At 35.2% G+C, this 15,264-nt stretch overlaps 1 protein-coding gene across 1 annotated transcript in view; it reads left to right on the top strand.

Annotated features, from left to right (window-relative positions):
- GALNT13 (polypeptide N-acetylgalactosaminyltransferase 13) overlaps positions 1-15,264 on the top strand; it is a 557,108-nt gene that overhangs the window by 365,588 nt on the left and 176,256 nt on the right. The window lies entirely within an intron of this gene.

The raw sequence follows: 15,264 nt of genomic DNA, 5'->3' as shown, positions 1-15,264 counted from the left end.
TGAAGTTCAAGAGTTATGCCTTTTAATTTCTCATTGAGAAAGTAAGCTTTATTGTTTACAAATATAAATATATTTGATATTGTGTAAGCAAATGTCAAAATCTGAGAATAAGAATTACTTTGAGTTTATATAATGTGAAATTTAATGGATCTTGGACAATATGGATTATTTTAGAAGCACTAGGATGTCTTTGTTATACAACTTTTTGCCTATAAATCTTCCTTACAGTCCCGTGTCTGAGAAGATCATTAGTTAATGGAATTTTATTCTTTCTATCTTTGTTTATATACTTATAGTCCAGTGGAACTTACCCCACAAGACTTAGTAGCATACTTAGGAATGTCTTCTTCCTGTCAAGTACGTGATTCATCTTTGCACAATCTTTGGAACATTTGGAGACCCAAATTTTTTACTCAGTGTAGTTCTCAAAGTACAGAATATAAAAGCTAACAGTTAAAAAAGGAAGAAGAAAAAAGATGGAAGGAAGGGAGTTATGAAGGAAAGAAAGTATATTTAAAAGATTAAAAACAGTTTTCTCATATCCTTAGACGTAATGAAGAGAGCATTTACACATTAATTAACCAATATTCCTTGAATGCTGTGGTTGATATTCATAAGGAAAAAAATCAACATAGCAACATTAGTAAACATCTAGTGATCCTGTTGCTCATCTTTTTTCCCCTTCTTTTCTAACAGTCTTACTCACCTTCTTTCTGCTCACCTGTTAAGCTTGATTCTCTGTCAATAGACTCCCCCTACCTTCATCACAGAGCTCTCGCATTGGATGGGTGCTCTTCACCTAACTGATTGAAAGATGTGTTAGGGAAGAATCTACTTAGGAAAGAATTTAGTGGAATAATATGATACATCTTTGTAAGAAATGAAGTACTCATAAGCGAATGGTCTTTGAATGTGTAAAACATTCGTTGTCTTTAGTTTCCGTATATTATCAACAGAAACAAAGTGTGTATTTTGCTCTTTATTAGTCTCTTGATTTGTGTTTTACTTTTCTTTGTGTGACATGGATATGTGTTTATTTAATAGTTGGTGCCCTGGCTGAGGAAGATGTTGACTAAGAGAAAATGCTAGAACAATATATTAGCAAAGGGATGACACCCTCCTTTAGATTAATTTCATAAAAAGATGTGTGACTTGATGAAATGAGAATATGTTAGGGATTCATAGTCAGAAGATCTATGTCTAATATCCAACTTGATTATTATACAGCAAACATATATGGAACATATAGTATGTCTGCTACACTTTACAGATACTGAGGCTGCAAAAATGAATAAGGCCTGGTGCTTTTACTCTCATTGACCTTTCCAGATGGCGGTAGTGGTAAAGTACCCATCTGCCGGTGCAGGAGACATGAGACTCAGGTTCAGTCCCTGGGTCAGGAAGATCCCCTGGAGAAGGGCATGGACACCCACTCCAGAATTCTTGCCTGGAGAATTCCACAGACAGAGGAAACTGGCAGGCTACCGTCCATGGGACTGCAAAGAGTCAGACACAACTGAAGCAACCGAACACACTTTTACTCTCAAAGAAGCAATACATAGGCATTATTGTCAGTAAAATGCAATAGTTTTTTTTTTTTTTTTTTTTTTTATACATGAGGTTTTCTTGTCACTCTCATGTTAGTATAGGAAAATTTTTACTGTGTGGTCACTTAGTCATGTCTAAACCTTTGCAACCCCACGGATTAGAGTCCACCAGATCCTCTGTCCATGGGATTTCCCAGGCAGGAATACTGGAGTTGTCATTTCCTTCTCCAGGGGATCTTCCTGACCCAGGGATCAAACTCATGTCTCCTGCACTGCAGGCAGTTTATTTACCATTGAACCACATGTGGGGGCCATATATAGGCAAATTACTTAACATCAACTGTGAAAAGGTGATTATAATAGTAGTAAAGATGGCAGAAAGTGAAGAAGAACCAAAGAGCCTCTGATGAAATTGAAAGAGGAGAGTGAAAAAGTTGGCTTAAAGCTCAACATTCAGAAAATTAAGATCATGGCATCTCATCCCATCACTTCATGGCAAATAGTTGGGGAAACAGTGGAAGCAGTGGTGGACTCTCTTTTTTTGGGCTCCAAAATCACTGCAGATGGTGATTACAGCCATGAAATTAAAAGACAGTCATTCCTTGGAAGGAAAGTTATAACCAACTTAGATGGCATATTAAAAAGCAGAAACATTACTTTGTTAACAAAGATCCATCTAGTCAAGGCTATGGTTTTTCCAGCGGTCATGTATGGATGTGAGAGTTGGACTATAAAGAAAGCTGAGTGCTGAAGAATTGATGCTTTTGAACTGTGGTGTTGGAGAAGACTCTTGAGAGTTCCTTGGACTGCAAGGAGAACCAATCAGTCCATCCTAAAGGAGATCAGTCTTGGGTATTCATTGGAAGGACTGATGTTGAAGCTGAAACTCCAGTACTTTGGCCACCTGATGTGAAGAGCTGACTCATTTGAAAAGACCCTGATGCTGGGAAAGATTGAGGGCAGGAGGAGAAGGGGATGACAGAGAATGAGATGGTTTGATGGCATCACTGACTCAATGGACATGAATTTGGGTAAACTCCAGGAGTTGGTGATGGACAGGAAGGCCTGGCATGCTGTGGTTCATGGGGTCGCAAAGAGTCAGACACAACTGAGTGACTGAACTGAACTAAAAGATATAGTTGTCTTATAGCTCTGGTCTATGTAGACTTGAGGATGAAAAACTGAGAAGTATTAAATGCCTGCAAAATATTATTATTGTGGCTGGTTTATAGATGTTTAAGTCAATCCAAAAGTGTATCCTTTAGTGGATTTATTTATAACAGTATCACTTGATCTTTGATGCCCAAAATATTGCAAATACTGACAGACTTTGAATATCTGATCAAAATGATAGACCTTCCAAGAAAGAAGCATCTAGTCTCCTATACACCATAGGTTTAAATACAGTTTCAGAGCTTTGAAGAAACACTTGAAGTCTCTGGATAAAAGTTCTTGGCATAAAATAATAGTGACTTCTAATGTGTATAGAACTAGTAAGTAGAATAGTTGAAAATTGAACCCCAGCATTCTGAGACCAGTGACTGTGCCGCTGATTTCTATACCACTACTGCCCCTAATCAGATTCATCCCTCCATAACATGACAACCCGAAAAACTAGTGGTATTATCAGGAGAAAGAGGAAAAGTTAATATATAAATACAATCTTCTTCCAGAATACTGAGAATGTGTTCTCATCTAGTGATTTAATCTTGTTCTAATAGACTGTAGCCTCCTATGGGTAATACATGTCCAGGGAAAATACGTACAAGTAGATCCAAGTGCTCTTGAAAAATTAGTCTCAAATACTATTTTCCACTCCATTACACAACAATCATCAAAATAACATAAGTCCTAAAATATAAATGTTAATTTTTTAACTGATATTTATTTCCTGCTCAATAGGAAAAGGGCATGGAGTTGTGAACAAAATAGACAAAACTGTGTGTCCTTATGGAACTTATATTTTAGTGAAGGATACAGACAATAAACAGAAGTAAAATATATTACTATGTTAGTGATAGTGTTTAAGAGGAAAAAACTAAGGAAGGGAAGAGGAATATGAAGCAGCAGGTGTTGGAAATTCTTAGTGGTTGAAATTCTAGATAGGAGGAATTCAGAAATGAATATCCATATAAAATAGTTTATGACAAAATTAACCCAGTATAGTATGACTTTATCATCAAAGGTGTCATCTATCTTTAAATAGTATCCCCGATGGCAGCATCAGAACCATCGAAAAAGCATCACCACCAAGAGTCCTTGCCTTGCGTGAGGCAATAGCACAAGGGCAGTATTTCTAAAAGCACACAATATATGAGAGAATCTGCATTGTGGAACCAATTGAGTCATAAAAAGTCAGAAGGCAGCAATGGACTCAGAAGAGTGTCCCACTGCAATGCAATGTGGTGGTTGTGGTTTAGTCGCTAAGTCATGTCTGACTCTTATGACCCCATGGACTGTAGCCTGCCAGGCTCCTGTGTCCATGGGATTTTTCTAGGCAAGAATAGTGGAGTGGGTTGCCATTTCCTTCTCTAGGGGATCTTCCCAAGCTGGGAATTGAACCCAGGTCTCCTGCATTGCAGCCAGATTCTTTACCAACTGAGCTACAAGGGAAGGTTACAAGTATGGTCCGGAAGGGAGGCATCGTGGGTTCAAAACCAAGGCTCTAGCACCTATCACCTGTGTGAGTTTGGGTAAGGCATCAGGTCTCCTAAGCTCTAGTTTGTTCACATATGTAAGAAAGATTGCATCACTTTTTTGACTTGTTCTCGGGGACTATTAAATGAGATGGTGTACATAGTGCTGATCACCCCCATTTGTCACACATAAATTGTGTCATAAGTGGCAGGTGTTACTGTTTTAGTGGTTTAAACTGTGCAGTTTTGAGCAAGTCATGGCACTAGTCAGCATCACTTAATCTGTCAACTTAAAAATATGCACAACATGAGAGTTGTGAGTTAAGTTTTATTTGGGGCAAAATGAGGACTGAGCCTGGGAGACAGCACCTCAGATAGCTTTGAGAGAGACTGTTCCAAAGGGGCAGGGGGAAAGGTCAGTCAGTATATACATGCTTTTGGTAAAGGAAGAATACATGGAATCGAGCACATATTTTTCCAGCAAGTTTCTACTGATCTTGTGAAGCTTCTACTAGTCACAAGAAATAGTCATTACCCTTAAGGATTTAGTTATTTTCTAGATATGAGGAGATACATGAATGGGCATAGAAAATCAACTCCTGAAAATACATATCTGAAGACCTGTCCTGACAGTTTTCCTGGAACATTCGAGTGTCTTGTTTCTTCTGTCCACCCTGAACTCCTTCAGGGGTTTCAGAGGTCGGTAGATGCAGCAACACATAATTTAACCCTTGTAGAGGAAGATGGCAAGTGCCCATGTGTGTGCTAAGTCACTTCAGTCATGTCCAATCCATACAGCCACATGGCACTGTAGCCCACCAGGCTCCTCTGTTCATGGGATTCTCCCAGTAAGAATATTGGAGTGGGTTGCCATTTCCTACACCAAGGGATCTTCCTAACCTAGGGATTGAACCCACATCTCTTACGTTTCCTGCATTGACAAGTGGGTGCCCATGGCAAGTTCCAGTTTGTAGTTGATAAGTCCAGTGTGTGTTAATTATACTGCAGTAAAGTTGATAAGTATTAAAGCATGCATGCACACACACACAGAGAAAGAGAGAAACATCTTCCAAAGAGAAACAAATGAAGAAAAAATGTAACTGATGATATCAAATCAGCTATAGACTTCCAGTCTAGGTGACATTCCCATTGTATCTTAGCCTAGTTTCTTTTAAAATACCCTCAGTATGATTCTAACCATCTCTCTCTCAGGACAACTATGTAGGTTAAATAAGATAATACTTATTGATTTTTTTATGAACTGTCCCATACTATGGAAATTTTCATTTTATTATTATCACTACCCTTAAAAATAAGCTCTTTTGACAACAATCAGTAGTTTAATTAACAGAAGGGGATTTACTTCAAATGCCCCAATTTTCTTTCCTTCTAGATCACTATAAAAGTAGCAATATATTTATCTGAAGAACATGTTTTATGATGTGAAGTCCATTTATATCAAAATTTCACAAGCGATGAAGTAGAAAAGAAATTTGACTGGACATAATATATAATGGAAAAATGAAAGGCAGAGATTCTTATTGAACAGAATAGCATGATAAATGAAGCGAAAAGTTTATAGACTTTTTGGGGATTGTAGTGCTAAGGTTTGTGAAAGTATTGAAAGTAAAGAATTTTTTTAAAAATCCATGCAATTATAATTTTTACAAATGAAAATGTCAATCATAATAATTTATTAAATAGAAATACATTTTGACAAAAGTCTAGTTGAGTTATATCTGTAAGAATTGTTTGCTTTATTTAAATTTAATTCATGTAAATTTGAGCATATTGATTGTCTGTCAGTATATAAAACTTGACTGTTTTTGTTTTATTTGGCTAGTAATAGAAACCAGACTATAATAGAAATCTTTTAACTAAATTAACTTAATCTAAGTTCATGTGTTATCCCCAGTTTTGGTGGAGATGGTTTTGTAGAACACTTTTATTTAAGTATTATAAAGTACTCACTTAATATTAACATAGAAACTTCTTAGCCTCTTTCCCCCATCCCAGATATATTGGCAAAAGTTGTATCTATTTGAGTTTTACATCATGATGCTATACATATGTGATGTGGGAAATGATTAGCACAATCAAGCTAATTAACATATTCATCACCTCACATAGTTAAGATATACTGTCAACAAATTTCAGGTATGTAAAATAGAATTATTAACTATAGTTACCAAACTGTACATTAGATCTTAGAACCTATAACTGAAAATTTGTATCTTATTAGCCTCTTTTAAAGGCTGCTGCTGCTGCTGCTAAGTCGCTTCAGTTGTGTCCGACACTGTGCAACCCCACAGACGGCAGCCCACCAGGTTCCCCCGTCCCTGGGATTCTCCAGGCAAGAACACTGGAGTGGGTTGCCATTTCCTTCTCCAATGCATGAAAGTGAAAAGTGAAAGTGAAGTCACTCGGTCATATCCAAGTATTAGGGACCCCATGGACTGCAGCACACCAGGCTCCTCCGTCCATGGGACTTTCCAGGCAAGAGTACTGGGGTGGAGGCTATTGCCTTCTCTGCTTTTAAAGTCTAAGAGGTCATAAACAGACATAAAAGTCTAAGAGATTATGTTCTTGTATAGCCTCCATAAAGAATAGAAACCACTAGCAATTATTTAGTCCAGAAAACTACTCTAAAGTTATCTATCTGTTGCAGGATAAACCTTAAACATGAGGCAGATGGCTTCAAATTTTTACTTCTGTGCTTTAATGAGATTTTCTGGCATTTGGGCCACCACTCTAACAGTTGTTTAAACATATCTCTTCAGTCTCTTTATTCTTCATTTAATTGAAATCATAGAATAAAATATTTTTAGGTAAGGGGTAGCTAAGACATTGTTTCTAGAGACTGTGTTACATCTATTATATATATTTCAGAACATTGGGTCAATAAGATCATGTAATATTTAATTTAAATATCTATAGAGAACTCTATTTTCTAAAATAAATGTTAGAATTTTATTTTGAATGTTAACCATAATGCATACTTGATTTCCTCTGCTTCTTTAGAAAACACAAGTGAACAACAGGATAATTAGATATTAATCAAACTTTAGGATAATGTTAGTTTCCTGCCTCTCTGGTTTCTATGACTAGCAGAACTTGTTTTGCATTTAAAGTTATAATATGGTAAGGCTTGGTCATTTTGATAACTCTACTTCTTCATTTGAACTTTCTTGCTCACAAAAGCAAAATATGAGAATAGATATTATATTGGATAGTCATCCATGTAATGTTTAACCTCATAAACATATGCTACATTGAGATGTATTTTGTTTTAGAAATACAAGTCATTGTAGGGGACTTAGGTACACTAGAACTTGATATTAATCTCTGGTTCTCTTTTATGGGGCTTCCCTTGTGGCTCAGTTGGTAAAGAACCCACCTGCAATGCAGGAGACCTGGATTCTATCCCTGGGTTGGGAAGGTCCCCTGGAGAAGGGAAAGGCTACCCACTCCAGTATCCTGGTCTGGAGAATTCCATGAACTGTATAGTCCATGGGGTCACAAAGAGTCGGACACGACTGAGCAACTTTGACTGACTTTTCCCTTTTATAGTCACTTAGTTATCTCTAAAAGTGATTTTTTTTTTTATAAAAAATATTTTTTGGGGGTAATAGTACCACTCACAGTTTAGTGCCTTCTTGAACTGATAGCATTCACTGCTTCTTTTTCATGACCTGAGTTCTTATCATGAGAGTGTTTCTCTGATAATGTAAATGTACACTATATTTGTCAGTGTGCAGATATACACATCTGAAATTCAACTTATTCTGTTTGCTCTGTTTATTTTATCCATCTATCTATCAATCATCTATCTACCTGTCTAAATTTATGTGTATGTGATTCTGAGTGCAAATAGTTAAATATTCATAAAGGCCCAGATGAAAGTTAATTGTAGTTATTATAAGGTATATAGTGTGATAATACATTTATTTTTTAAAGTTTACAATGTAATATCTATTGCAAATGAGTGTTGAGAGGTATGCTTATCAAGTGGCTCAGATGGTAAAGAATCTTCCTGCAGTGCAGAAGACTCACCAGACATCCAGAAGGTGTTAGATGATTAAGAAAATTCAGAAATTATGAAAGTTTGAAGATGGATATGTATGAAATGCATAAAATGGGGAAAATGGAGTTAAGACCCTATGAAAATAGTAATCTGTAAAATCTGCATTTTATTTCCATTAATATATAAACCAGAGTTGAATGATTCTTTATGGGATTTATTCAGAAATACTCACTGGGATAAATTTTAAGATTACTCTAAATTTTGGCTCTGTTTTCTTGAATTAAATCATTGAATGGAAGCAAAAATACAGAAAAGAGAATCTATGATTTCTAAAACTTGATAAAAACATTTTGGACAATGTTTTTCTTTAACAAATGCAGATATGTTTCAAAGATACTACACAGAATTTCCCTGTAGGAGGAAATAATAAGCCAGATTCACTTAGCTTTTTACTGAATTTTAGCACATTAAGAAACCAATAATCTTTATTAGGAACAAATATCTGAAATGTCTCTTTTGTAAAACACACTAATTCTGACTTTTTTTTTTTAATTTTTCTCTGCTAATGTACAGAGAAGAAATACCCCATGTGTATTCACATTAACTATAAAAATCCTTATGATTCTAAATAGGAAGAACCTCAATTTAACTATTTGAATTTATGGTGATAAAAAGAACTTTCTGAAGAGTTTAATGTGCTCAGAATTGTTGCATGGAAAACTTTGACACTTCCTGTCATGGCCATATTTTACTGAAGCTTCCCATTAAGTGTACTTAATCATACGAAATGGCACTGATAATTAAGTCAATTATGCTGCTGTTTTACATTTAAAGTGCACCTAAGATATTCTGATAATGAAATGTTTGACATCCTTTTTGTATCTAAATATGTGCTCAGTGAATTGACTTTGAACTATTTATTTTATAAATTAAGGTTCCATTTTTTTTTTCCCTTAATGGAAGGGGAGAGTTAAATAACTTCCAAAAATATTTCAAGTTTTGAAATTTTAAGGATTACTTATATTATATATCCTGGGTTTGAGGAAATGAAATAAACCTACCATTAAATTCAAATGAAGTTTGTAAGTAAATTTACTTTGGAGAATTTTACTATTTAATTTATAAATATTTGTTAGTAATTGGACACACAGGCCTGTAGAAGATCAGTCCATAGTCTCATAGAACTTGTGCCAGAGGGAGATATATGATAAATGAATAAACTGGGGGAAAAAAAAAGTAGTCTGTTAATTTCAAATAAAGGTGAGTGCTTTGAAGAAAATCCAGTGAAAGGTGGAGCATTGCTTTACTTTAGAGTGGTCAAGGAAGACCATTCTAAGGAAACTTTTTAGCTGAGACCAAACTGACAGGAAGGATCCAGCTATGCAAGGATTTGCAAAGAGAACGTTCACTGTGGAGCATAATGCAAGAGCATCACATCTCTCATTCCAAGTCTGTAAGAGCACAAATATCCTAATGCTTTGGGAAAGGAAAGCTTTCCTATTTTAGAGTTAAGAATAGTTTATTCTCTCAGAACAATAGTCACTCAAATGAACAAAACTCCTCTAGGAGTTTATTTTTTGATGAGGCTTTACATTTGAATAGTGCTTTATAGAATTATTTTACATGTATTATCGTAATGGATCTCAGAAGGTTCTTTCTCCCATGTGTTTGGTTTTAATTCTAATGCATCAGTAATGTTTGCATTATACTTTATATTACCTTTATATGCTTATGTATCAATCTACTCCCATATTACCCATCAATCAATATAAATAATTATATACCTAGACTTGTACTAGACCCTATGGATGGTGTATCTGTAGATAGATCATTGCCAAATTTATTGAAGGTTTGGAGAGTATAATATAGTGTAGGATCATTTCAAGGTGCAAATATAAAGCTCATTATGTTCAAAGGAAAAATTTCTATGATCTAAGATAACCAGGGAAGAATTTGTAAATTAAAATTTCAAGTGTTGTAGACAGTAGGGTAGGAGAGGAGCAGGGACCTGAAATCAGTGAAATCTCAGAACTTTGCCACTGTGTTCATTCCTTCTTTGTGCTTTGAACCACACCTGAGTTTAGGCTGGAATATCTGGTTCGCCTATCTTTTGTTTTCCCTCTTGAGAATTACTTTAATAAGATATCACTAAATCATTAAATATATAAATGTTTGCCAAACTAGGCTTCAAATGATGAAGTACCCATTAAAAACTCCAGGAATATGTATATATACATACTGAATATATATATATATATATATATATATACATTTTTTTAAATATGCCTATGTTTGATCCCTTAAAGATTTCTGGGACAAAATTCCAAAACTGTTGTGCCTATATATGTGCATTACTAGGAAAGCTGGTGCACCTTGCTAACCAAAATGAATGTATTCAAAATGAAATTCATGTACTTTGTATTAAAGAGCCAAATATAAGTCTCTATGGTAACTACTGCAGTAAATGTGCAACGTCTTAAGCTATGATTATACTGTCACTGTTGGTGATGTCTGTCTTAAGTGCATGATTACCAATCATTTTACTGTTGTTCTAGTCAACCAGAAATGTAGTTAAAAAAGGAAACCAATTATGAGATTTATTTAAATAAGGCTGAATGATTTCAGCAATAACTGGTTCTAGATACCAGCAATGATTCTTTTGAGGGTGTGAAATAATATTGAGGGAAGATTGATCCAACTGTTCAGAATTTGAATATTAAGTATCAATAAGATTGAGTTTTAAGTACCATTGAAAAGGTAGTTGGAGATTTCTAAGATTTTTAAATTACCTGTAAAAATAGATTCATCTTAATAGATTTCATTATATCTGCAGGAATTCAAACTTGATTGATTACAAATTCTTAAAATATTTTATTATCAAACTAGCTACTGGTTTATACTAGAAATATGCAAAAATTGAAATAAAAATTGTGGTGTAGCATTTCTCTGTTGCCACCATGATGTGCCTGGATACTAAAACATGTTTCTACATGAGTTCCTCCATGGTCAAAGATTTGATTACACTTTTCTACTCGTTTTGTTATTTTATAGTTCAGCAATATGCAGTCTTGGTCTTATATATTTTCTCCATTTTATTTGGTCAACCAACAATCTATTTGTTTTTTAATTTTATTTTTTATTGAAGTATAGTTGAATGCAAAGTAGGACCTCATAGTTTTACTTATGATTTTACATTCTGCATCTTAATTGGTAAAACAACTTTATATTCTTTTATTTGGGTTTGAGAAGTCATCTTAACTTCCAGAATTTCTGAATTAAGATAGGAATATAGAAATTAACTGTTTAAGGGTAAAATGTCCCACACTAACCCTGAAATGATAAGTGATAATTAGGACCTGATGAAAACCTAGTGCTCCTTGAGCATTTCTCTGACTTTGCAAGAGAAGACCCCAGGACCTACAAGCTTTCTTGTCAGTTTTGAGGAACAGAATGGAAACTCTTGACTCGTTAAGGTCATAGAAAGTTAAAAGTATATCTGAGGAAATTGAAAATGTGCTCCAGAGTGGAGGCAAATTATTGTGTAAGAAAGGTGACAGACTTGAAAGTTAGGTTTACAGAACTTATAATTAAATGAGTATATGAGCATGGATATTTGCCAAGAAAGAGAATACAGAGGGCAGAATAGCAAAGCATGTCCTTAGGTAGCACATACATTTAGGGGTGGGAGAAAAAAAGAGAAAGTGAATGCCAAACCAAAGCTGTCAGGAAAGAAGAAATATATATCAGAAGAACTTAGAATGTAATGGTGATTGTCAGCATGTCAAATGCTGCAGAGAAGTGAAAAAGAATTATGAAAGCTCATAAAAAGCTTCATGTGCAAATTTAGATGATAGGATCAAGAAAAATACTAGAATGTAAGATGTCAAGAAAATTGAACTGTAAAGATACATACAGAAAAGAAAAACTTTTTAAAGAAGATTCCCAGTAATTAGGGAAGAAAATGCATAGTAACTTAAAGGGTAAATATGATCAAAGTAATTACTTTATATGTGTTATTCTTATTTTATCATAGATACAGTAAGATGTAAGCTGATAGGATTTTAAAATCTAAGATATAGTGAAGAAGAAAGAGGAAGGAACAACTGATCAGATTAATGCCTACAGATATTGGAAGAATATTCTAGATATGGTAAAGTACCACTTTTTAGTTTACAACACAGTTTTATGCTTATTGTTTCACTGTGTTCTTACCAAAGCACTGTGAATGAATATTGTTGTTGTTTACTAGAATTAAATGTTTTGAGTTGCAAAGAAACTAAGTCATGCAGCTAGAAGTTGTCAGGGCTGAACATCAAACCCACACCTTTTGCTCCCAGTCTAGCGTTCCTCTATTTGAGTTCAGGATCTTAAGGGCAGGATTTAGCTTTGGAGAGTTGACTCTCCCTCCTAAAATAGAAAGAAACAACTAAGGCTATATGAGATATTTCAAGGTAGAAATGAATAGAAAGTTGGGTCAGCTTCTTTGAGCTCAAGAAGAGTGGAAAGCAACAGATTATCTACAGAGAGGATGGGGTTGATATTGGAAGCTTGGTAAGAGGAGAAAATTTTGGATTAAACACAGCTTCTTCAGCAAGCACCTGAGTGAGCATTGATGTTCTCTATGAAACAATCTTTAAATGTCATAAGAATGACATGTTGCAATTTTAATGAAACAGAGATGAAGAAATTATCTTCACTGTGCTTTCAGCATCAGGTCTGGAGAAATAAACCATGTGCCATCTTCTTCTGGTTTGTGACTAATAAGTCAAGTAATAGTCTAAGGGTTGCTATTTCATATTTCCTTCTTAATTCGTCTTCTCAAGTGTAATGTAACCTATGTTGACCACTACCAATTTAATTTAAAAAAATCAAAAACTGTCAAAGTAGAGTATGACTTCCCATCACAGTGAGTATTTGTAATGAGTTCTTCATATCAATATGGATATTTTTATATGTTTCACTTTTATCTGACTAAAAATTTTACAACAAAGAAAAAGATATCTGTAAGGTGATTTATGGAAGAAAAACATAGTTTTCCATTCATGGCATTAGAGTTTTATATGTGTTCTCTAGGAAAAGGGACACATTCTGCTTCTTTATCTGAAGCAGAACTTATAACTTTGTTTGAAAATGTCTCAGGTCCTTAATACGAAACAGAATGTCTCCAGATGATTAAAAACCAGGAAAAGAAAATTCTGTCAATGAAGGGATTATGGTTAGAGTGAGTACCTCTTAAGACAACCCTTTTCTTGTTGGCATGGGAGACTGCTCTTAGCTGCAAATGCAAGCTGATGACTGGACCTTAACATGCCTGGTTCTTACACTCACAAAACTAGATTGGCCTGTGAACTACTTGAAGATAGAGAACCATGTTTTATTATTCTTTCTGCATGCCCCAGAGCCCAGCATGGTGCTTGACACAAAGTCAATGGCTAGTAAATATTTGCTCGGTAAATGCCAGCCAAGTCCCGAGGGAAATTGCTTGAGAATTGAGAGGTCATTCCCTTGCCTCATACTGATCACAGGCCTTCCATTTGAAAACTGCTTGACCACTTTGCAAGTTATATAGGAGGTTCACTTAAACTAAAATGTTATAACTGCAGTCAGGGGAGGTGGATGATTTACAGATGGAGAAATTCAGTAACTGAGGGATGACTCTTTTTGGAGCTACCAGGTTTTCTTTTCCTTCTGCATCCAAGTTCTTTTTCTGTATCTTTGCCATTCACAGACCTTTTCATCTAGTTCTCAAAAATCTCATCTATATGCAATTTTCCACGGTTGAAATTTATTTGTAGGATTAATTAAACCACAAGGAAAGCATAAATCCCATTAATTCTAGATTTTTCTTAGTAGTCCCCTTCAAAGCACTAAATATTCCAAAACCTCCAGTATTATCAAACTTTAAGATTATTGATTATTTGAAAGATGAAAAAGTATCACTGGATCACATAGCTCTTGTGCTCTTTTTTTTTTTTCCATGAATTATCTGCTTGCAACCATCTATACTAATAGAAAAGCAATACTTTTTTTTGTAAATATGAAAAGTTTGGTACTAATTTTCTTAAGCAAAACCACCTTATATTATATAGGATTTTCAATATCTGGTAGGCTACTTGTTGTTCTTCATTTCTTGCCTGCTATATTCACAAGTTATTTGAGCAGCAATTGGAATATTTGCTATAACACAATCAAGACTGTGTGTTGCTCTGTTGATCTAAAGGAAAATTGAGAATTTCTGTAGTATCATCAATCCCAATAAGATGTGGGATAATGACAAGTAACAGTTCTCCTGATGCCAGAAATTTCAGCGGCCATGATGTGTAATTCTGAAGGTCAGAATGCTCTGAGGTGAAGAAAGTTGTTGAGAGGCAAAAAGTAATAGTAGAATTTATATTATAAAATGTTGGCATGTGTGCTTTAAAGGAATTGTCACTCTTCATGTTAACTGCTGAGAATGGGTGCTTGTGTTTGAGAAGAATGGGAGACAAGGTTAAAAGGACTCCATCTATGACCACAGCTACTTCATTATACTTGTGATACACAGTGGTTCATACATAAACGGCCTAGTTCCTTTTCAGAACAGTTCCTCCATTTCTAGTCACATCCAGGATAAGCACACCTTTTCAAGCTTCTGCTCTATTTTCCTTCTCTCCCTTCCTCGTGCCTCATCCCCTGCTCCTTAGCCCCCAAGAGTCACTTGCTAAGCCTTTGGCAAAGGAAAAAGATAAACTAGTTTGGGAGATTTCCCTTTAGGAAAGTCATTTCAGGATTAATGTGTTATGTCCTGTATGAAGTGAGTAGGTATAAGAGGTCCATTTTGAATTTGGGGCTTTCAGGAAGTTCAGTTCTAATTTAAGATACAAAGTATTTTATAAAGGAAAGTAGTTGATAAATAGATTGTTTTAGAACCAATATGAAATAGTATGCTGCTGCTAAGTCGCTTTAGTCTTGTCCGACTCTGTGCGACCCCAGAGACGGCAACCCATGAGGCTCCCCCGATCCTGGGATTCTCCAGGCAAGAATACTGGAGTGGGGTGCCATTGCCTTCTCCATGAAT

The sequence above is a fragment of the Dama dama genome, chromosome 33, assembly GCF_033118175.1.
Source record: "Dama dama isolate Ldn47 chromosome 33, ASM3311817v1, whole genome shotgun sequence".
NCBI lineage: Eukaryota > Metazoa > Chordata > Mammalia > Artiodactyla > Cervidae > Dama > Dama dama.
The sequence above is the reverse complement of the archived record's forward strand: the minus strand, read 5'-3'. Positions and strand labels throughout refer to the sequence as shown.